This window comes from Herpailurus yagouaroundi, unplaced genomic scaffold (genome assembly GCF_014898765.1).
Source record: "Herpailurus yagouaroundi ecotype Mexico unplaced genomic scaffold, PumYag 159, whole genome shotgun sequence".
NCBI lineage: Eukaryota > Metazoa > Chordata > Mammalia > Carnivora > Felidae > Herpailurus > Herpailurus yagouaroundi.
Window position 1 is genome coordinate 63,841,837 of NW_024412400.1, and position 24,534 is coordinate 63,866,370.

The window sequence follows — 24,534 nt, forward strand, 5'->3', positions numbered from 1 at the left end:
CACAGACACACCAAAGGAAGCCAAATCATTGATATTTCAGGTAAATAACTTCAAGATCTATATTATCCTTGCTGAAATATAGCCTACCAGGCTCTCTCCCCCTCCCATCCCAACCTTTGTAACAAAAGTAAAATTAAAGCCATTAAGGCACTGAGAGGAAAAACAAGAGCCCAGAGGAATAAATGGATAAATGAGAGTCTCGTTTAAAAACATAGTGTTCATGAGGCCTTTCTGGCCCCTCATGGAATCCTGTCTTTTCCCCTGTGTCTCAGTCCTGATCACTTGGAGAGGTGGGTCAGGCTTCCTGTGAGTTCATACTGCCTATTGTTTCCAGTGACCTCCAGGTAGATTATGGAGCACAATTCTGTTAAGTGTTTTTTGGGGATGAATTGGTGTTTCTCCTTACTAAGTATAGGCCACCCTGGACTTTCTAATGGGATGTAGTATGGGGGTTCACTGGTAAGCTTATCTTCTGGAACGTGGAGCCCACTTTTGCAGAGGCCACGCAATCATGGGCAGCAGAACTGCCCGAGACCACAAGGGAGCAGGGTGGGGAGGTGCAGGCACCCTATCAACAGAGACAGGCTGAGCTGGGCCCAGTAAAGGAAGAAAGCGTGGCTAAGGAGGGCTGGGGCCAGTTGTAAGTAAAGCAAGTGCTTGCTGCCTGGGCATTGCCTACATCCATACTGTTTGTATATCAGAGGAAAGGACAGAACCATGCTCTGCAGAGGGAGCTTGGCACTGTCCTTGTTGCTTCCTCCTTCCAGCTGGGCCCCAAGGACCACTCTGAGCAGCTGGAGTGGGGGTGGGAGTGCCCAGTGTGAACCTAAAGGTTCACAAACTGATAAAGAGATTTTTGGAAAAAAACTCAAAATGGTTGGACTTACACAGATCTTATATTCATAGGAGTAAAGTACGCACATTGGAATAAGACAGTCCTGTGGTAAAAGCCTGTCTTTGCCACTTAACTAGCTGTGTGGTCTTGGGCAATTTACACCAGCCCCCCAAACTTGAGTTTTTTCATGTGCAAATTGAAGGGGAAACTCTGTCTTGCAGAGTTGTGAACAATTAATATGAGTCTACGGCCATACCACCCTGAACGCGCCCGATCTCGTCTGATCTCGGAAGCTAAGCAGGGTCGGGCCTGGTTAGTACTTGGATGGGAGAACAATTAATATGAAACAAGGTTTGCGAAGTGCTTAAAAGTGCTAGAGAAACAAATCCAAACAAACCCACAAACCAACCTTTTTATTATTTAAAATATCCAGGCTTTAGGGCAGGGAGTTTGCAATCAGCCTTCATTTGTAACTGAGTTATGTAATTTCATATTGATTTTAAGAACAGGTGTCTGGAGTTGTCTAATTTTGTTTGTTACCTGGAGTTCAATCCCATTTATCAAACTCTTAACAAGCACTGATTCTGTGTCAGGTGCAATGCTGGGTGATGGGGCAGGAGATGAAGGGGACGAGGCCCCTGTCCTCGGGCTTCTCATACTCAGTTGCTTCTGGCCTGCGTAGTGGAAATGCCATTGGATTAGCAGACGTGGCCAGAAAGAGAGTCTATGAACTAATGTGTAAGAGCACAGATCTGGCCTCCAACTACCTCCATTCAAATCCCGACTCTGTCACTGACCAGCTGTGTGACCTTGTAACTTTAACTCTCCACATCTCAGTTTGATCTCTTCCTTTTGTAAGATGGGGGTAAGAATAGCATCTTCCCTAAAAGTATTATTGTAAGGATTAAAAAAGATGCTCCACGGGACTTGCTTAGAAAATGTAGAGCTGATTGTAAGCACCAGTAAATGTTTATTACCAACTACTGGGAGGCAAGAGCGTTGAATTTGAATCCTCTCTTTCCCATTGAATAATTTTGTAATCTTGGGCAAGACTCATGCCTCTAAAGCAAACAGGAAAGAAGGGGGTTAGTGTCTTGGCTGGGCTGATTTGTCCTGACTGTCAAGGAGCAATTGGGCTGTGCCACACACTGGAGGTAAGAAGGATGTATCTGGAATACAGGAGCTCCCCCAGGGCACTTCAGTACCCTCTGTCCTATGATTAGTGGCAACGGGAAACTACAACAACCTAATTCAGGCAGGAGTTCTCTGAGCCTTGGTATTCTGAATTTAGAAAAAAGGGTAGTGGGAGGGATTAACTACTTAAATTCCCTTTCAAATTTACAATTCTCAAGCTCCAAATCCCCAGTCTACTTGTAACTTGCTGTGTTTTGTACTTGAAGGCATCTGGGCAAACAGCCAGTTTTTATTTTCAGATCACCATGGTAGATGTGAGTAGCTCAGTAATAAGACTGTGTGGCTGAAAACCAAATAGGAAACACACCCACTTCGTATGAAAAATGTCAAATGACAGAGTTAAACATGATGTTTTTCCTACAGTGTCATTCTGAATGGAGAATTACAAAGTTGGATTTCAATGACTGGGCTTTTTCGTTGGCTATAAGTATAAGGTTATAGTATAAGAATGGCTGGTTTAAGCTTCTCCTTACACCTTAAACAGAAGGGGTGGCAATTCCTTCTTGTTATAAATAGCTTCCCCTGTGTGTGGCCCTGCTGAGCTGAAGGATGTGAACTGTTGATTTTCTTGTTAGTAGCTGCCAGGCCAAGTGACTGTCTTGGATGGTTTATACAGGAATTCAACTGCATGAAAGTCCGGTTCACAAAACTCACGAATGACACGAGACAGGGCTTTCTAAACTTGCACCTCACAAAATTACGAATTAATATCTCTTACCAATTGCCAGTATTAATGCTGATAAAGGACCCATTTAAATGGCACATTATTAGTTTCAAAGGTTTGTTTCAAATTTTAAATTTGTTCAGGCAGAGAATAAAGGACGCGATTTTGGAAAGGTGGATTGTTACTAAAACCCATTCCTTAACCAATTGTAAAATTATCTCCTGGATAGCAGAAAAGATCTATTTCTTTTAATCAGTAGAACTAATTGGTTTCAGAAATGCAAAGCTACCCCTTTGTCTTAAAAAATTTACTATAAAAGTAATAATTAGCTATCATTATAGAAAATTTACAAAGTAGGAAAAAGACCTGTAATCTGTCACTTTAACATGCCTACTATTACAAGTTTTAAAATTATTTTTATGTAAGACATGCAGTATTCCCAGAGTAATTTTTTGTTCCTTTCATTTTCTCTGGCAAATATATATATATTTTTAATCCCTGAACACACACTAGTTTGCATTATTCAAGAAAGGGATTAAACCATTGATTAACATTGATTAATCCATGTTCTAAGTAACTGCCATCGATTTTGAAAAATTACAAATTCTAATACCTGAGTTAAAAAACAAACAAATGGATTAAAAGGACACCATACATCTCTCTTCTTCTCCCTCTTTGGCTCTCTCTTGAATTTCAGAGGCCACACTGTGGTTGGTTTTATTATTAAGTGGGATTCCCGTCTCACACAATGTGTGATTGACAACCAGACGGAGCCACACCCTTTCGGTCCACTGCCATTTCAGAGGCAAGAAAGACCCGTCAGTCTTTGCCATGCTTTTGGCCTGGCTGAGTCATTCATTGGGATTAGTAGTAACTGGGAGGAAGAATTTCCTCCCATTAGGAAGCATCTGTGGCTGACGCTGACAGGATCTTAAGTTTCCAAACAAGCAAGCACAATTAGGACTGGGCCAGTCAAGGTGTGCGAGGACCCTGCCTCCGGTGCCGAGGGCCTTCCCATCCCCATCTCTCTCCATGACCGTGACCATGAGACTGTGCCTTCCCAAACTCCATTCTCATATGAATTGTTAGGAAGACTTTTCTATGATCCCCTCAACCTCACTGACACCATCTTGCTCTGATGTGGTGGCCAGACATGGTGCCTTTCCTTGAGAAACAAAATTTTGAAAATAAGTAAATGAAAACATTACTATAGTTTTGAAATATTTCACCCATATATAAAAGTATAGACAGCGTTATCACAGGCACTCTTATTTAACATTTTTGCTTTAGATCTCTCTTTCTGAAAAGAAATATAAAAGGTAGCTGTTAAGAGCTAAGGCCCCCTATTATCTCTCTTCCCTCTTTTTCCATAGAGGGACCCACTATCCTAGAGTCCACATGCATCATTCCTGTGGATGTTTAAAACTTTAAACAATCACTTAGGTTATACCCACACAGATTATTGTTTTGTAAGTGTCCAAAATATTTAAAAATAGTGTCAACTATTTATTTAAAGTAGTGTCAAATTTTTATTTTTGAGATTTGTCTGTCCCTTGGTCTAGCTAATCTATTTTAACTTAGGTACAATATCTCACTGTATGAATATACTAGTTTGCGTATTCATTCTCTCGATGCTGGCAGTTTGGTTGCTTCTCTTTTTAGCACTAATACGAACAATGCTGCCATGAATATCTTCACGGTGTACGTCTCCTTACACATATGTGGTTGGAGTTGCTGGCGTATAAGGTGGGGGGACCTTTAACTTGACTAGATATTGCCAAATTGCTCTCTAAAGTGGTAGCAGAGATTGTATTTCCACCAGCTACATGTATGACTTCTTGTTTCTGCACATCCTCACCAACACCTAGTGTTATTGGACTTTAAAATTGTTGCTTATGTGATAGATTTGAAATGGCTTCAATGGGTCAAATTTGTATTTCTCTAACTATCCATTTAGTTAAGTAAGTCTTCTCAGGTGTTTTTGACTATATGAGTTTCCTTTTCTGCGAACTGCTTGTTCATATCATTGTCCATTTTCTACTATGTTGTTTCTTATCTATGTGTAGGAATTTTAAAATACATACGATTTCTACTATTTTTTTCTTAGTTTTAGGCATCGAATATATCTTCTCTATGTTTGTGGTTTCTTTTTTTCTTTTAAGTTTATTTTTATTATGACATCAAAGAGTCTTACATCTAACGCACTTATTTTGCTGGCAGAATCCTAAAAATTAAAAAGGGATTTTTATTTCTGATGAAGCTTGGTTTTCGGAACCTATAATAAAAGATGCTAAAATTATATAAGAAATGTAGAGCTCCCGGGCTGTTTCCTACCATTTCTGATAGCTAATATAAAAGTTTGCTTTAAAAGATAATTTAGGGGACCGTGGGTGGTTCAGTGGGTTAAGCATTTGACTCTTGATTTTGGCTCAGGTCATGATCTTATAGTTCGTGAGTTTGAGCCCAGAGCCTTGCATAGGGTGAATGTGCTTAGGGTTCTCTCTCTCCACTTCTCCATCTCTCTCTGCCCGTCCCCCGTGCACACTCTCTCTCAAAATAAATAAATAAACTTATAAAAAAAAATAAAAGAGAATTTAGTTGGGATAATGCAACTCACTGAGGTGAGAAATTTTACCAAAAAAAAAAAAAAAAGGACCTACGGGGATTGGATTTCCTTTATTCAACATAGCCTGGGTCCTTCAAACATTTTTTTTTGGTTAAAACAACACCTCTGTTCTAAAACCAAAAGAAATCATTTAATTGGGAGATGAGCCTCTTCCTTGACGGACAAAGCAAGTACTGCCTCTCTACAGAGCCCCTCATAATCTGCACATAATGCACCAAGGTTTTGGTTCATGGAACAATAGCACGATCTGAAAGTGGCCAGCATTGGCAGCTCTTCTCAATAACAATAATTTTTCTCAAAAATATCAAGTTTTCTCAAGGCAATCCTGAGCATAGGCGGACATTGTTTTTAATTTCCAATAAAACTTATATTCAGGTAATCTGCTTGACTTATTTTATTTTAGCTTATACATTGAAATTGCCTCAGTCACATATATAATCACCATCACTATGTGTCAGGAGCAATGCATAGCAGAAAACACACACACACACACACACACACACGCATATTTAACTGCAGTGTTGACCTGCAAAAACCAGTACCAGCCAGTTGCCCCCATTTTAAAAATTCTAACATATATAAGGAAGAAATGAGCTAGGGGAGCTAGTCTTGTTATCTATTTTAAAATTTACTCTGCATTCTAATATTTTATATGTGGCTCATAATGCATTGCTATAATGAGTCTGTGGCTTAGCTCTGTTTAAAAAAATAGTCTTATACAGAACTCTTTGATTTTACTGTAGTCATTAAATATTTTTTATTTTTTAAAGGTTTTATTTATTTTGAGATAGAGAGAGCATGGACAAGTAGGGGAGGAGCAGAGAGAGAGAGAATCCTAAGAAGGCTCTGCACTGATTGATGTGGGGCTCGAATCCACAAACCATGAGATCATGAGTTGAGTGGAAGTTGGAAGCTTAACTGACTGAGCCACGTAGACGCCTTAATGTAGTCATTAAATATTTTAAATTATGACTTACTGTTTTCTTTGTATGTGTGTGTCTGTGATTTAAAAAGCCTTTTTATTCTGATGTCATAAAGATTTTATCTTATATATTGACCTAAAAGTTTTAAAATTTAGTTTTCACATTTGGGAATTTTATCCATTTGGCAATTTTTACTTCCTATTCTGAGGCTATGTTGTTATGGCTATAGAGGTTCAGAATTATGATAGGTTCCTGGCAAGTTTTTCCTTTTATTATTATGCTATTACCATTTATATTTATAATAATCATATTTTTATCCTGTAATTATTGTGTCTGTAATTTATCCTGTAATTATTGTGTGTAATTATTTATAATAGACCTTTGTTTTTTTTAGAGAGAGGGCACAAGTGAGTGGGGGCAGAGAGAGAGAGAGAGGGAGAGAGAGAGAATCTCATGAGAAGCAGGGAGAGAGAGAGAAAGAGAAGTGGGGCTCGTGTTTACCTTAAGTGGGGCTCATGCTCACAAATCATGAGATCATGACCTGAGCCAAAGTCAGATGCTTAACTGACTGAGCCACCCAGGAGCCCTATGATAGCCCCCTTTAATCAGTATTTGAAAAATATTGATTATATTTTTCTATCCCTTTATATTAAAACTTTCTGTGTCTTCATGTTTTCCAAGTATATCCCATAAATAAAATATTAAAAATCTACTCTGAGAACCTTAAACCTTAAACCTACTCTTAGAATCTTGAAGTTACCAATTTAATCTGTTTGTATTCATTGGATTGCTGGAATATTTAGATTTATATCCATTATATTGTATTGTGTATTTACTGTGCCTCTTCTTTTCCTCATCCTTCACCTCTTTCCCTTTATTTTTCTATAGGACTGAATAAGTTTTCCCCTCTGCTCATTTTATTGTTATAGAACATATTATTTTTCTAAGTTACCCTTAAATATTGACAAAAAAATCTGAATCCGGTCAATATCTTTGTCGACCTTCTGCATGAAACAAGTGCTTTAACTCTTTTCACTCTTATTGATTTCCCCTCTACTTCAATGTTATTGTTGCCTACAATTTTATTCCCACCTTGTTTTTAAGTCTTCACTGCCTTGGTAATCATCCTTAATTATTCACTCATTCATTTATTTATTTGCAACAGGTAGATGCTTCTTCAGGTTTATGCACAAGTTTCCTAATTTCTTTCTTTGCCCGTTATTCCTTTGGGTTCAGTCTCCTTCTTCCACAAGAATATTCTTTAAATGTACTTTCATTAGGGTCTTTGAGTGATTATCCTAGCATTCGTTGGAAAATGTCTTTATTTCATCCGTTCTCTTAGTGTGTGTGGAATACTAATTGACAGTTATTTTCCGCGAGCACTTTGAACATACTATTCTATTGTCTTTTGACCTCTATTGTTGCTTTTGGAAAATGTGCTGAGATTCTGCTGTTGTTCCTTCCTAGGCAGTCTTTTTATATTTACTGTGAATATTTAGAGTTTTTTTCCCTCTTGTCTTTGGGATTTTGAAGTTTGTTACATGTATCTAGGTACAGATTTATTTTTATTTATTCTGCTAAGAACTAGTGGTGATCTCTACACCTGAAAGTTCATAGTTTTATGAAATTCTGGAAAATTCTCAAACACTGTTTTCGAACACTGCTGCCTTTATATTTTCTATGATCTATTTTTCTGAAATGCCTATTTGATAAATGCTTGGCCTTCTCATTTCATTCTTCTTGTCTCTTAATGGTATTTTTATATATTTAGCTTTTTAATCTTTCCCTGATGCATCCTGTACAGTTGCCTTAAATTTATCAGTTCACCAAGTCTCTTTCTAATTATGTGTAATCTGCTTACGCTTTACATTTCAATACCATACTTTTTATTTCTAATTATTCAATTGGTTCTTTTTCAAATCAGTTTATTTCTTTTTCTCATGACATCTTGTTTTTTCTTCGTGGCTCCCTCCCTGCTTTCTTTCATCTCTTTAATGATTTCAAACTCATTTATTTTGTAGTTTCCTTCAGATTTTCTGTTACATCAGGTTCTTGGAATGCTAACCTCTAGTTTTTTGTTTTTACTCATTCTGATTCACGGGAGAGTATTTCTTTATCTGTTTTTTTATTTATTTTTGTTATGAACTAACTTAATGGGATTTGTTTTCTCTCGGGTATCTCATCTAGCCTGCATTGTGGAGGTATCCTCCCAGAGTTGTTTTTTTGTTTTTCTTCTGCCAGGTGCTTCATGGATGAGAGGAAATCCTGAGCATAGTTGAGCATGGGTATCCAGGCCTGATTTTTTTGTTAAATTCTCAGGCTTGGGGCTCTTATATCATGTGAGTAGTGTGAACCTGGATCCCAAGCCCTTACATGGAAAGGCTTAAGGTTTTGATTTCTCATGCAAGACATTTATCCTCTACTCCAAATATTGGGCAGGGACACACTTCCTTGATGATCACCGATGCCGTGGGTATTTTTCTAGTCCCTCTTTCACTGACAATGAGGTCCTTTGAGGGTCCTAGCTCCAGGTAGGGGGTCTCAGTTTCAACTCTCCTCCTCTAGTGGGCCTATATCTGTTGTCTTTCCTGCATGGGCCTTCAAATCCAAGCCCTGAAGCATTAGTACCCTTTCCTGGGTATTATAACTCTTCCTCCTCTCATCCTTACCTGCAAGAACATGCTCTCATTTCTTTCTTCTGACTCTCCTCTTTATCCTCTGAGCCTTAATTTGTGCCAATACTATTTCCGATAATACATCTTCTGGCCTTCAGTCCCTTCACAGTCTAGACCTTGCAGATGTCAGCTTGCAAGCTTCTTGTAACAAATATTTGTTCGCTGATCCACAAACTCACCAATCTGGGCAACTACCGTGTGTGTATCTTCATATAAAATATAAAGGCTGTTTTCCAATTAAACTGATAGAGTTGGGGGTGTCCTAAGCCTCAGATATTATTGGGTATTGTGGAGGGATCACTGGACAAGGAGTCAGAAGTCCAGGGTTTTAATGAATCTATTCTAGAAAAATTGTGTGTCTTCAGACAAATAATTCTACCTCTCTGGACCAGTTTTGTTTTGTTTTGTTTTGTTTTTATGTCTATGAAATGAAGACAGTATATCTGCTTTGCTTATCCCACAGGGTTGAGGTGAGGATTAAATGTGAAATGCCATGTACAAAACTGGTTTAAACTTTTAAAGTCTATCCATTGTGTGTTGTGGATATTGTGTTGTTGTTTGTGGGTCAGGACATGGTAAACCACAGAGGCAGTAATAGGATTTCCTGATTCCTCCTGGGAAATATTGCTTATTCTGGCATTATCTTGTCTCTGGCCGTGCTACAGAAATATTATTTTCACTTGTCAAACTCTCTTTAATGGTTAATACGCTGACCAAAGGAGTCTTATCGTTATTCTGGATGGCTTAGACAAAGCTTCTTTTTTGGCTGTTTAATGCAAATAATTGCATCAAATGTCATCACCCCTTTTAACAACATCATTCCAGTTTTTTTTTTTTTTTTAAGTCAATACAACATTTGCCACCATGATGCTTTTCTAAGCAAAAATGGTGTTCACTCACACCTGGTCTCCACTTCCCTTTCCCCTCTCTTACCAATGTACACCCAGCTCCCCTGTGTCGATTTATACCAGTGGGCATCCTGCCACACAAAAGATACATTCATATCAGTTCAACAAACGTCGGTTCCTAAGGGTTGTGTGTAAAGCAAACTTTTGCAAACAGCATATCATATTCTCCCATTAAACAACATGTCCCCTCTTTGATTATGATCTGCATTCAGTCAGCATTGGATTTAATATCTATTTCTCCACCAAATTCAGTCTCTAGAAGACTAAATATACACCATTTAGGAATCCTGATGGTTCCTTTTATTAAATGAAAAATCCTTGCTGGTAAATAATTCTATCTACCTTTAACACGTTCTTGTAATGGGTTTTCACTTAAGAAGTATGAGTGGGTGTGTAATATTTATCTTTTCTCTCTGTTGCACTTTTGAATCACTACTTCTTTAAATCCAGGGATAACAAGTATTGAGCCCAGATTCTCCCTCCAATGTCGGCAGAGAACGCCATGGAGACCTCCTGCTGGCAGAATAAACAGCTGTGAATGTTACCTAAGCCAGCCCTGACCACTGGGCAATCGAAGTCATAGAAATTATAGGTCCTCCCTGGAGAACAGATATTTCCTGAGTCATTTCCAGAGCCTCTAGAGAAGTGGCACTTCCTGTTGTTAGAAGTCTATTGTGCTGAGGTAAGATTTTAGCTGCTGGCTCCTGTGGAAGAGACACAGGGACTAACTAGAAAGCACACTTCTGGGTGCCGGAGCTGGAAGAAATCATTGGATCCAGCACTCTCATTTCATGGACAAAGAGAGTGAAACCCGAAAGATATGCCGAGGGTCAAGCTGCTAGTTAGAGGTAGTAGTTCCACTACCTAAGTTCCACTTGTCTTTATTTCTCTGGGTTTGGCTTTATTTTCGTAAGTCTTAGTAGTTTCCTGTTTCACAGAAGTAATAGGCTATAGCCTCTGAAGTCAGATGGATCTGTGTTAAGAGTCCCCACCCTGCCTATTACAAGTCTTTGTGAGCCTTGGTCTCTTCATCTAAAAAATGGGGCTGATAATGCCCACCTTGTAGGAGTATTGACTCTGTTGGGAATCAAATGTTTCATTTTTTAAAGGATTCGAGCAGCCCAACGATCTGATTCATGTGTTGTTACGAGGAAATCTCAAGCCTCCTTCAGCTCTGAGGACCAGCAGAAAGAGATTCTGTGTTCTTTGCTTTATCTCAAGGGCAACATCAGTTGTCTCCAAAGGGAGAGAACAGGGCTAGTACAGGAAGTGAGTCACCCAAGCAGTGGGTCAGAAGTTCTGGGCTGGTGGTGGGGGTGAGGCAAGATAACAAGGTAGAGATCCTACCTCAGCTCAGCCTCCACTGAGATGAGCAAGGCAAGGAAGTGCTGGTTCTCAAATGCGACTGTAATTCTGGGGACTAGAAGAAGACTGACTAATTCAAGGTCCAGCTTTTCCTTGGGAAGTGTGATCTCCATGGCTCTGCTGACCTGCTAGATTTGAGGAGACAAGTTTAAATAGAGGCAGTTGTGGATAGAAGACTGGCACTGGGTATGTATACGTGCATGGCACCTCACATGGTTATCATCAAGTTCAACTATGCTAAGACTTGTGCAAATCACCTCCCTCTGTAGTACTTTTCCCAGAAGAAGGGGGTGACAACAATCACCTAGCTTGGCCCGCAGGCAATGAGACAGATAGAGTTGCCTAGAACATCTGGGAGCCTGCAGTCTGGCAGAGAAAGCAGTGATAAAAAAAAAAATAAGTCAGAAGACAGGCTGAGTAAGATTTTTTCTGCTTGCTGGTAAGGACTGAGGTCTAGCAGCAGAATGGTGTGGAAAAGAGCTGGCTGCCTAGGCCCTGGGTTCTCCTTGTCCTGTGGATAAGCAGATGACCTCAGCTTCCTGTCTTACTGAAACAGTCCCTTCCCTGCTGTCACTAGAAAATGAAGAAAAAAGTGGAAGAGGGGAAAAATACTGCTTCAGAAAAGTAATGGAAAAAAACAAGAAATGGAGGGCAGAAAAATAAAGCGAGGAAATCGAGCCCTTAGGAGCTTTGGCATTTTGTGCAATGATCCACCCTGGAATTGAAGTGAATTGAGTATGATCCATGAAATGCATCTTTAAATTAATAATACGCTGCTGATGTTATAAATTGTCCAGCTGGTAAGAACCATGGCAATCATCCGTGGCAGCCTTTCTGTCTTGTAGATGAGGTGTCTCAGGCCACACGAAGCAAAAGGACCTGTGTGAACTGAGGTGCACACAGCTGGAGAGGGTATGAAACCACTACCCACTCAGCTCCACTTCTCCATGGTGCTTCCTTGGCTTTGTTTTGGTTCCAAGTGTGCAAAGCTCATCTGTCTTCCCTCTTCTCTGCAACTCTGCCCGTCCCTACCAACTCTTTCACCATCAGCAGAGAGGGGCTCCTGTCAGCTGAGAGAAACATCCCACCGATGTTAGGTGTGAAGCCAAGGAGAGAGGGGCGCCATCTCCCCAGTGCTCAGAGCTGTGCTCACCTCAAACAAGATTTGCGTTCCAGGCTTCAGCACCAGCCAAGAAATAGCAACAATGGACCCTGATTCTGTAGCTATGAAATGTTTTTTTTTTTTTTTCTTGCACCTTTTCCCACAGTTTACTCTCCTGACTTACTTTTCTACTTCCTCCCTTTCTCTGTGTTTCCCTGATATATCCCACTCACTGTTGTCGGACACTTCCATGACTGTTCGGGTCACAACTCTGCACCAAAACCTTTGGGGCTTCCACTGATCCTGGCTTGAAGCCCAATTTCTCGAGCTCAACATTCAAGATCCAGGACAGATGAGTTTTACTCACCTTGTAGCCACAGAATTTGTAATGCTTCTCTAAAAACCCCAAGAAGCTGAATGATAAACAAATTTTGGTGAGGATCACCTTATAGTTTATTTTAAAAAATCTGAAAAAGCTAACCCTGAAACCTTTGCTTTAATATTAAAAGCAAAGTTAAAATGGATCACCTTGAGTGATGTCATGCGGTCATAAATATTCCATTTACAACTGATATTATCCTACAACTGGTGTAATCCTTTTGATTAGAAATTGGCCCTGCATACAAGCTGAGCTATGAGATTAGGCTGGCAGGCAAATTTACGTCATTTCCTAACGACAGTGGTTTCCCCTTGATTTTTTTTTTTTTGGGTGGGGGGGCTCTATTTTATTTATTTATTTCTTTGTTTTGGTCTCATGCTAGGAAAGACTTGATGTCCCATGTTTTAAGAGAAGAAAATCACCTTAAAAGTCCAAATAGTTTCCTATATATAAATTGGGTCTCTCAGCTGGGCACAGTTGGGGGTCATTAGATAATGGTTTTGTGATGATGCCTCTTGCAAGTGGCTTCTGAAAATTGGTGACAAATTGAAGAACGCAGAAAGAGACAACTGAGAAAAAGACAACTGTGTGTTTATGTGTGAGAGGTACCTTTTACTTTCAAGCCTGGGATACTGGCAAAGGTTTTGACTCAGGGGAATGAATTGTATCTTCCCTTCTCACTGCCCAGCAAATGCCTCCTGCCCCTGACCTTTAAAGGAAAAGTACTTAGGAAGAATACAATTTTAAAGAATAGTGTCTTAGAATAAATGTAATTTATTTCCCTCTTTTTTTTGTTGCCTTAATTTTCTTTTTTACTCTCTCATTCAACGTTTTTTTAAATATGCTCTAGCCCATCAACAATATTAAACTTTAGAACTGTCTTAAACTGAAAATTGCCTTTCAAATTACTTTTCTTCCTTTCAAGTCTCCTGTTCTGTTTTGCTTAATAAATATCCCTTCTGCTATCAGTCTCCCATTACAGCTTATTAGTCTTCCTGTACTATGTTCTTGCTTTGGGGTATTCAAACAATCTCAGCCTTCGCTGAAAGAAATGAGTTCCTGTAGGGAATGAAAATGTACTTTGAATTTTTAGAATATGAATTTATTAAGTCTAGAGTTGCAATGTATATCACTGATAGTTTGGAGCAAATCTATCTTCCAGAAACCAACCACAGGAACCTTGAGGATCTAGACTTCTGCTCTTTTAAGTAATAACTTGCATTACATTGGTTAGTTTGGCCTGTAATTTTGTTTATTTGACAATTATATGAGAAGAATTAAAATTATTTCACTGATTACAAAAACTTAAGCAAAACAATCAATCTTTTTTTTTTTTTTCCAAAACAGCAAATCTTGGATTCAATCCTGTACATATCATGAACAATAGGGACTTGATATTGTTTTTATTTTAGTAACAATATTCTGAATAGTGGTTCTTATTTTTACTAACAGCTTCCGGTCTATGTTTTTTCCCATTGTCGTTTCAGTGTTTAGCATATTTGTGGAATGAGTGAATAACTAACCAAATGAAGAGCAACTAGTTTTCTCTTTCCTAGATGGAATGACTGAGGCCTAGGAAAGAGATGTGTTGCCCTAAGTCCTACGCCAAGTCTTTGGAGTCCTGAGTCTAATCCTCTGAAAGACCATGAAGGTAAACCTGAAAAATCATCCTTATTATCCATGCACTCATATGAGATACATTAAGACTGGCCTCTTTCAGAGAGAATTTTTAAATTGTGGGCGGGTAGTATGAGTGGGGAAGATTTTGATGTCAGGTGGCACAGCATTTGAATCTCAACCCTGTAAAACCTTTGTCTAGAAAACCTTGGACAAGTCATTTAAATTTGCCAATCATAGGGGCGCCTGGGTGGCGCAGTCGGTTAAGCGTCCGACTTCAGCCAGGTCACGATCTCGCGGTCCGTGAGTTCGAGCCCCGCGTCAGGCTCTGGGCTGATGGCTCAGAGACTGGAGCCTGTTTCCGATTCTGTGTCTCCCTCTCTCTCTGCCCCTCCCCCGTTCATGCTCTGTCTCTCTCTGTCGCAAAAATAAATAAACGTTGAAAAAAAAATTAAAAAAAAAATAAATTTGCCAATCATTATATGTAGAATTGGGATAATCATATCTCCTTCATAAGGCTTCATGAGTAAATGTGAGCTATTCTGATCACAAGTATTATTATGTAGCTGTTTAGTTATCCTTGACTTTAAGAAGAACATTTTATAATTTGCCATACTGGAATTACATACGTAAAGAGATAACATCACAATGCTCGATGGACAAGTTCTCCTCAATCTCTTAATTCACTGTGATGGCACCATAGTATTTATTTACAACTATAACTTGGGGGCAGAAAGGAAGAACACAGACAAGATACTAAGATAGTATTGAAACAGTAGTTTTGTTTCTATTTTGACAGCTAAGTTCTATAGAGGCATATTCTAGTTGTCTATATTAGGGATTTATTTCTGGCACAACAGTCTATACTCATTCAGATTTTTTTCCTCTGTATTCTGATGCTGGAATCGAAAGTGTGTCAAAAGTCTATGTGATTAGGAAGGAATTTAAAATGAATCCCAAACTGTCTGTGTAGTTTGTGCCTGCTTGGAACCAGGGTAACCAGTCAGGTCAAGGGGAGAATAAAAATAGTTAAAATGGTTGTTTGGCCTCTTTCAGAGGTAATTGTCTGATTTTTAAAAAACCTTTTGAGAGTTGATGCCTTCAGCGTTTTGTGGATGAGTCATAGTCACCCCATGAATGTTTTCTGTATTGAGAGTGATGAATGGATACAGTTTCAAATGTCAGGGTCCATACACGTAGATTACTGACAAGGATAAACCAGACCCCAGAGCTCTCAGAGCAATGTCAGATCATGGTACCCTCTGAAGCAGAATAAACAGAACTAACACAAAGTACAAGAGATTTGCCCCTTACAGAAATAACCTAACCTAACCTTCCAGAGAAAACTTAGGGCAATTTATTCATGATTGGTGCTTAAACTGGGGCATCTACCAGAACTCCTTGAAGGAGACTAGCATGGAACTAATATGAGATAGGCTATGAATTAAGAAGTTATAACATGTCCGAAGTAATATCCGAATGGAAGATGAGGACTCCATAGAGACTAGATAATGTCTCTATCTTCTACTGGAAGTGTTTGCCAAAGTTTCTACAACATTAGAGAAAGTGGAAACAAGACCCTCTTGTGAGCGTCAAATTGAAGGGCACGACTGTTTCAGAAATCTAAAAGGTGCTCTTGGGTAGAATCTGAAAGAATTCTCTGTCTCTCTTGCAGCCTTCATAGCACGCACGTTCTATGAGAATCTCTGTCTAACGCCTTTGGTTTTCTTGTGAACCTAATACCAGGAAAGGAATGACCTGGGCAATAGTCTACAGTATCTCCCCATTGCATGTGACTATACTGCATCTAGTTTACAAATCAGCCTCTTGGGACTTGGGGGGCATGGCTTGATTCTTCAGAGCTAGATGACTTTTGATAGACTGATAAAATTGAGTTTCTATACCTAATAAGTAAGCCTGGTCAGACTATGAGATAATCATGAGCCTATGTAGACTTGGGTGGGAAGCCAGTTCTTGAATTTCTCTGCCCTCTTCCCTGCTTCTATTTTCCACATACTCTTTACTCAAACACCACCTGTTTTTCTGTCTTAAAATGATTCATCAGAAGGAGTTTAAACAGAAAGTGTGACTTCCATTGATTTTCTAAAAACAAAAACCCTATCATTGTAAACTTTATGTACACTAAATTAAGTGTACCATGCTGATCAATTCAGGCAAAACACCTCACCCCTAAAGAAGGAATGGTGTGGGAGTTGTCTTTTTTCACTTCCTTGGCTGCTACCAATATTGCTTAACTCCATCTAATTACCCAATTGTCTGGTCTCTGGGATTATGAATCTAATGACCTATAACTTATAGTGAATTTTGGATGAACTTTGCTCCATTGTCAAGTGATGGGAGCAGCAGACCCTGTCCTCTTTCTTCTTGAACACACTGTTCTCTGTGGTGATACCTCCTTGAGCAATGGCAATGATTGTATATAACCTCCAGAGTAGAAAGTGTGTTAAACTTCTCCGTAATCGGCTTCTTAAAATGATAGGTGCACAGTATAGCATGGTGGGTATTCTAAACAAGGGCTTGGAATGAACTTCCAAGCAGTGCAAGTAGTCATTTCCATCCATTCTTACAAGGTTATGATGTGAATGGCGGGCAGGGGTGGTGAAGAGTGCGGAAACGCTGTATTCTCTACCCTTGGAAAGCAGTTTGGAGGGACAAGCATGAGACTGGGAGTCAGAGAATCTAGTTACAGTGCTGCCTTTGGCTGAGATGAAGGAAAAGTGGCCAGAGGAAAAGAGTGGGGGATAACCAATCGAACCTAAATATGCACAAACTAGACTGTGACATAAAATTTAAGACTGCAAGTCTGGATAAATTAAGAGTGTGCAAATGGGTGAAATATTCAAACTTGTTACAAAGAGGTCTGGTGCTCTGGGGTCTGAAATCCTATCTGATGTGCTGTGTGTGCTAGCAGCTTCATTTTCCTGAAGGATCCCTCATCTAGAAAATAGAGAGGCTGTGATCATTTCTATGCAGGCATGAACAGCATATTATTTACAGAACCACCAGAGATTAAGATACCTTCTGTTCAGGCTGTGCCTCTATAATCTCTGGCGGTTTGAAATGAAGCAGGGGAAGAATGTCATGCCCATGTGTTCGGAATGCTGTTTGTGTTTGTGTTTCTGAAGAGAATGCTCTCTCATGTAGATAGAAGCAGCCCAGGATCTGATCTATCATCTGGCTGTAATGAAGAAACTATACCTTCATAGTGAGCAATGGAAAACTCGGAGCTTCATAAATACTTAATAATCACCATTTGTGTTACATTGGGTTATGCTCAGATGATGAATAAAATCCCCGAAGGCAGCACAGAGCAGGACAAAATGCTATGAACTAAGAGGATGGACCAGGCTCTAGTCTTTGTCCTGTCACTAATTTGCTGCTGACTTTGGGCAAGTCACTTAATGTCTCTGGGTTTTAATTACTTCAACTGTAAAATATAGGCAAAGGGGAAGGCCGATATGATTTCTGAGGTTCCTTCTAGCCAGGAAATTAGACTTCATGATTCTGGCCATGAACCAACACTGAAATCAGTGGCATTTCTAAAATATTCATAAAAACTGTCTTCAAAGATAAACTTCAGGCTGAATAAATACATCCACCCAGCTGTATTCAAGTTTCTTCAGAGTCTTTTTCAATACGACCTTCCACCTTTCCAGCCAGGTCTCTAACTAACCACATCAGCCTACGCCATTTACATTCCCACTGTTTATGCTGTTCCCATTTCTACAAGAGCCTTCCCTCTTATTTATCCACATGAGAAAATATCGCATATCATTCAAAGTATGATTTCATTGTACTTTCTATATGGACGTAAATCATTCCCTGGTCTCTCCTTGAGGCTCCCCCGTAACATGTTACAGCATATATCGATATGTTGCATACACGATTAGTGGAGTTTACATCCATCTGACTGCCGCAGAGGCAGAAGTAGACTCACGCATCCTATAATTGACTTTGGTATTGGTGGGGTAGGTGACTAGTTTAGCAAGCCAGACACTAGAGCTAAGAATAAAAGGATGTGTATGAAATGTGCAAAATAATATATTAAACATATCACATATATTTATTATCTTATATAAGTTATCATTATATAATCACACAGCTGTTGGAATGGGTAAACTCAACAACACAGGAACACAACTGATGCCGGTGAGGATGCAGAAAAAGGGGAACCTTCTTGCACTGTTGGTGGGAATGCAAACGGGTGCAGCCGCTCCGGAAAACAGTATGGAGTTTATACAAAAAGTTAAAAAGAGAACTCTCCTACAATCCAGCAATTGCACTGCTAGGTATTTGCTCAAAGAATACAAAAATAATAATTCAAAGGGATACATGCACCGGGATGTTCATAGCAGCATTATCTACAATAGCCAAATTATGGAAACAGCCCAAGTGTCCATCAACCAACAAATGGGTAAAGAAGAATATTACTCAGCCGTGAAAAAGAATGAAACCTTGCCATTTGCAGTGACACAGGTGGAGCTAGAGAGTATTATGCTAAGTGAAATAAGTCAGAGAAAGACAAAGGATTTACTTATATGTAGAGTTTAAGAAACAAAACAAATGAGCAAAGGGGAAAAAAGGAGAGAGAGGTAAACCAAGAAACGGACTCTTACCTATAGAGAAAAACCTGATGGTTACTGGAGGGGAGGTCAGTGGGGTAATGGGTTAAACAGGTGATGGGGATTAAGGAGTGTACATGTTGTGATGAGCACCAGGTGTCATATGGAACAGGTGTTATATAGTGTTGGGTCACTATATTGTACGCCTGAAACTACTATTGCTTTGTATGCAAACCAATTGGAATTTAAGTAAAACCTTTTAAAATTAAAAAAATAAAAGAATGTATACAAATAATATTAATTTATTACATTATATAAGTTTTTACATAATCATATATTTACACAACAAAAATGTATGTACATCCTAGGCTTTGTCAGAGCATTCTATTTATTAGACATGACATATTAAGTACAGGATGTCCGTGAACAGATTAAGCACATGTTGAAATCCGCAGTAGAATAGATGGGTACTGTGGTATATGTATTTAACGATTAATAACTGAATCCCACCACCAGAAAATGACGCTTTGAAACTCTCTCTCTCTCTCTCTCTCTCTGCCTTAAAAGCTGTCTAGATTGTTACTCTGAGTCAAAAACTTGGAGAGAGAAGCCAGAAGATGCCACTGAACAATGAAGATGTGGGAGGGTGACTTCTGTAGTTTCAGAAGGTGCTGAATCCTATACCAGCATCCGTCCATTTCTGGCAATGCAGGCTGTCCACACATGCTGGGGAAAACACAGCAGAATGGTTCTCATTGCATGCAGCAGCTTGCAAAGCACCAACTTTCAGTACTAAACCATTGAAATAATTGATCGATGGTATCAAATGCAGAAGGACAAGAGCCATCTTGCAGAAAGACAATGAAGATCAGTCTACAAGCCTCATCAGACCCAGAGACCTGAAGTTCTATTTACTCTCTTGATTGCTCTTCTAGTCAGAAAATGTAGGTAAGATGGAAAATCCCCCAGAAAAGGGGCTTGTGTGTTAAGTGGCCTGTAAGTGACGCACATCAGTTATCTGAGAGACCAGTGCTTTTCAAAGGAGGCAGTGTGCAGAGCATAAAGCTATATCAATTTCGGCAGGTTATTTAATTACTTTGGGACCCAGGTTTCTCACCTGCAAAATGGGGATACTAGCATTACCAACATGATAGGGTCACAGTAAATGTAAATAAGTCAATAATTATTAGCTATCGTCATAAGTGCTGTTATTATGAATATTGTTACTGAATGAAGTACTAGCATGAAACGGAGCCTCCAATAAGTAGTGATGTAAAAATAAGAATCCGGATTTGTTTTTTATTATGTGGTCTGAGTGAGGCAGAACATGGATAATTTAAATCCTTGGCCTCATTTCATAAAACTATAGAATGTTAGGGCGTTTAGGATCTGAAACTATTTAATTCAAATTTCTTGTTTTTAGAGATGAAGATGATGAAGGTAAGAGGAGTTAAACCCTTGCCCAGGTTCTCACAAGGATTCTGGGGTTTTGATGCTTTTCTTCTGGCTCATAGTTCCACCCATGAAATTTCTACTTGTTGACTATCCTTGATTTTGCAGTTCTTTCATTTGGAGGTGCAAATGGAAATAATATGAAATCCAAATACATATACTTTCCTACTCCTAGTAGCCCTGGCAAAAGTTTGGTGGCTAAAATCATTGACTAAATAGGTTTTCATGACTAATGAAAAGATGTCTGAGGTTGAAATATACAAAGAGCAGTGGATTGAGAGAGAGGAGGCTCAAATCTCATTTCTGCCTTTGCTATTGACTTGGGTGAGTGTTCTCAGCCTCAATTTCTCTGTCAAATGAGAGAGTTGGGTTATGTGATCATTCCAAAACATTGGCACAATAATATATTGTATAAATATAATCTCTACTGAACAACAAAGTATTTATAATTATGAAGACAATTTGTCATCAGAATGTTCAAACACCTGGATGTAATTTTTAAAATTTGCTAATTATTTAAAAAACAAACAGAGAAAAAAACAACCTAATAAATGAACAAGCCATGGAAATCAGCTTGCTCATTTGTAGGACAGTTTATTGGGTTGGAATATTTTGCCTTTGGCAAATGAGAATCAGTTAATTCTAGGTATTTGCTTATTGACTTGCTAGAATAGAATGATCTATTTTTCTTCCATTTTTTGTCAGTAATGACCAGTCAAAACTCTTGAAAGAAGGCCCAATTATTCCTGGAAAAGGAAAATATTCTGTGACCTTCCAGACTGTGATGTCATCAGCTCTCTAATTAATGTATGTGCTTTCATTCTAAGCTTTCGTTCTAATTCCTTCTGAATTTAGGAACAATAGTAATTGCCTGTAACAATCTTGCCAGTCAAATATTTTCTCAAGGAAATAAAGAAATATCTCTAAAGTCAAAAATAATATACAACTCTATTTTAAGCTTTGGCTTCATGGAGTTGCCTCATCACAGTGAGATTCAAGACCCTCGAGCTAATGTATCCCTTATTTCCTGGAGGAAGGCGGCAAGACCCAATTCTCAGGAGCAGTCTGTCCAGGCCACTTCTACTTATGGTTACAGGTGTGGTTGTCAGGGTAAGATTTGATGTTCGGTGCTTGCCTCCTATTTCATTTGCTAAAGGAAACTGCCACAGGGTATACTTATTTCTTGGCTAGATGAGTGCATGGCATGAACCGACCTGGAACAATGGCCTGAATTCAACAAATATGTATTCAGCACTCATATGCCAGGCTATAGGGGTTCCAAACACCCATGGCTACCAATATAGGGCTACCTCAGTTACCTTATTTTTTTAATTTTATTTATTTTGAGAGAGAGAGAGAGAGAGAGCAGAGCAGAGAGACAGGGAGAGTGAGAGAATCCCAGAAGGCTCTGCAGGGCTCAAACTCATGAGCCACGAGATCATGACCTGAGCCAAAGTCGACGCTTAACCGACTGAGCCACTGAGGTTCCCCTACCTCAGTTACTTCAAGTGAATGATTGCATGCTACCAGCATGAGTTTCAAAGCTACATTGTTAATTTTCTTTCCTGTGATATAAAATTATTGATATCCCTCAAGCTAAAGACAGTGAAAAGTAAGCTCTTTTCAGCTCCAAGGCAATGTATTTTCCCCCTTCCAAAATCCAAGCCCTTCCAAGAGACAAATAATTCCAGTGAAATTAATAACCATGATTCTTAACAAAGGGTATCTGTTATTTTTTTTTTCAACGTTTATTTATTTTGGGACAGAGAGAGACAGAGCATGAACGGGGGAGGGGCAGAGAGAGAGGGAGACACAGAATCAGAAACAGGCTCCAGGCTCTGAGCCATCAGCCCAGAGCCTGACGCGGGGCTCGAACTCATGGTCCGCGAGATCGTGACCTGGCTGAAGTCGGACGCTTAACCCACTGCGCCACCCAGGCACCCGGTATCTGTTATTAAAGCTAGCATGAGCTACCAGAGACCAGAGTTGATAATCTCACTAATTTTCCCTTTAGTAATATAATTTTATATGCAACAAAGACCTGAGAATGGTATGCTTGACCAGCATTTGGAGCTGAGAGTATGTTTCAGCTATTTCTCTGGTAGAGCATATTGTAAATTACCATGCGTGCCTTAACAAAGTCTGAACAAAGGTAATCTTGGGTTCCAAGAAAGGAAATAACCTGCCAGAGAACCAGAGATAGAATCTAGAGCCCTTAGCTACACTCAGCTTGATTTTTCAGGAGGTTTACCTACCCCTTCCCAATAAAAAAATATATTACTTCATTGGGTTTTCAGGATTAATAGCAAACATAATACAATTAAGAATCGTCTGATGGAATAGTTTCCTTTGCAGACTTATTTTCTATAATACTTGAGCATTGTATTAACTTTTGTGTTCTAGGAGAAAAATATTTAAGTATCAAAATGGTGATCTATTAGAGAAGGCATGACTGTATTTGTGTCATTTTCTGACCCAGTCAGGCATATATAAAAAAAGCACTCCTACTTGAGTTATAAACACTGTAGATTAAAGTTCAGGCACAGGCAATAGATGCCAGGTTTGGGAGTAAATGTTAGCTAAGTTGTAGAAGTGCAGACAACACTGACTCCATGTGTGACCCTCCATCTTGTTCATGCCCATGAAGTGACCTTACTTGGGGCTAAGTGTTCCAGGTTCCTCGGAAGTTAATGTGTGCCTTAACCAGAATGTGGGAAGGCTTGTTCTGATCTTCCCTACAGTTGCACACAGAAGGCTCCACGTTAGATGACTAGTAGAGACCAGTGGCGTACAGGTGTTGCCATTTTAGGTGCCTACCCTTTGACCTCACCACGATGCCCCTTGTTCTATAAAAGGTATGGATTAAGGTTTGGAGGGGGTGGAGAATAGCTGCCTAGTGCCCTGGTACTTCTGGCCTCCCAGTCCCACCTGTTAGCTAGTTAAGTTTCTACTTATGACCCCAACAAATTTTACCTTAGAGAATAGATAAAGACCCTTTATTTAAGGTCAGAATCCCTAATGCAACTTCAAGAATTCAGTCAAATTGATAGCCTTTACTTTTATTTTTGGCTTAATCAATGGATAAAATAGAAGTCTTCATTGATTCATGAGATGGGTAGTTCACTTCAATGAATAAATAGTAAAAATAGTCATTTTAAATCATCCCTTTTATCCACCCATGCTCAAGAATATCAATAATACTTTTTCTGTTATCTGAAACACTATTGTAATGACAGGATAGTTATTGACAATTGATTTAAAGCTATTAGTTAACAGGTAAAACTATTTCAGAACCAATGAGACTTCCTAGGTATTTTTTTATCCTGAAGGAAATGTTCAGGGCCAAAGGAAGTAAACCACAAACAGTAAACAGTATTTCAATTCATAGAACTTAACCAACAAGAAATCTCAACAACCAAAAAGATTTTTTTCTTCAGCATTCTCCTTTACAGTGAAAAATGACAACAAAAGCAAAATATATTTATATGGGACTAAAAGCATTCAAAAATGCCGTTGGTTTAAGCTATCCTATTTGTTTATATACTATATAATATCTACGTGAGATTATCAACCATTACATAGCAATCATGCTCCCTGCAAAGTACTTTCATTTATCTACATTTTGAATCTCACAATAGCCTGTTGAGATAGGCTATTCTTGTCAACATTTTACAAATGAAGTAATGGAAATCTAGAGGGCCTTAAAATGTCACCAAGTAGTAAGTGGCAGATTTACTACTAACTCCAAGTCCCATATTCTTTCCATATTTATCATACTATACTTACTAAGACAAGATATACATACATATACGTGTAAACACACACACACACACACACACACAGGTTGTTACATGTATATGTGATATATATGTGTATAAAACTTGAATTTTGAATAAAAACTTCCAGGTTATTTCTAAGATGGAATCCAGGAAACCAGCAAGATCCATTCATGGAATATTTTACTTCATGGTAAAACAGAATTCATGTGAAGCAAATGCCAGAGGTCACCAGCTCCTTCAGTGGGACATGTACTCTCTTTGCTAGCCTTATTATCTTGAGCATATCTGGGCTTCTAGGGGTGTCCTAGGCCACAAGTGGCTTTTCCTCCTTTCTTGGCAGAAGTTTTAAAGCAGAATCCCAAGTTCTTCCCAATTCCAAGTTCTCAGTTGTTGTTGTGAGGATGTTTTTAGCACTTTCCAAAACAGCATCGT

At 39.0% G+C, this 24,534-nt stretch overlaps 1 protein-coding gene across 3 annotated transcripts in view; it reads right to left on the reverse strand.

Moving 5' to 3' along the window:
• The window catches only part of SLC7A14 (solute carrier family 7 member 14), a 106,700-nt gene that overhangs the window by 77,734 nt on the left and 4,432 nt on the right, over positions 1-24,534 (reverse strand). Inside the window, exon 2 of one of the 3 annotated variants that reach the window (XM_040480729.1) lies at positions 11,173-11,315. The exons of 1 other annotated variant lie outside the window; for it this stretch is intronic. The gene's annotated coding sequence lies outside the window, so the exon portion shown is untranslated. Of the gene's footprint in view, positions 1-11,172; positions 11,319-24,534 lie in introns of all 3 variants that reach the window. One more of the 3 variants, XM_040480728.1, reaches the window with a different exon arrangement.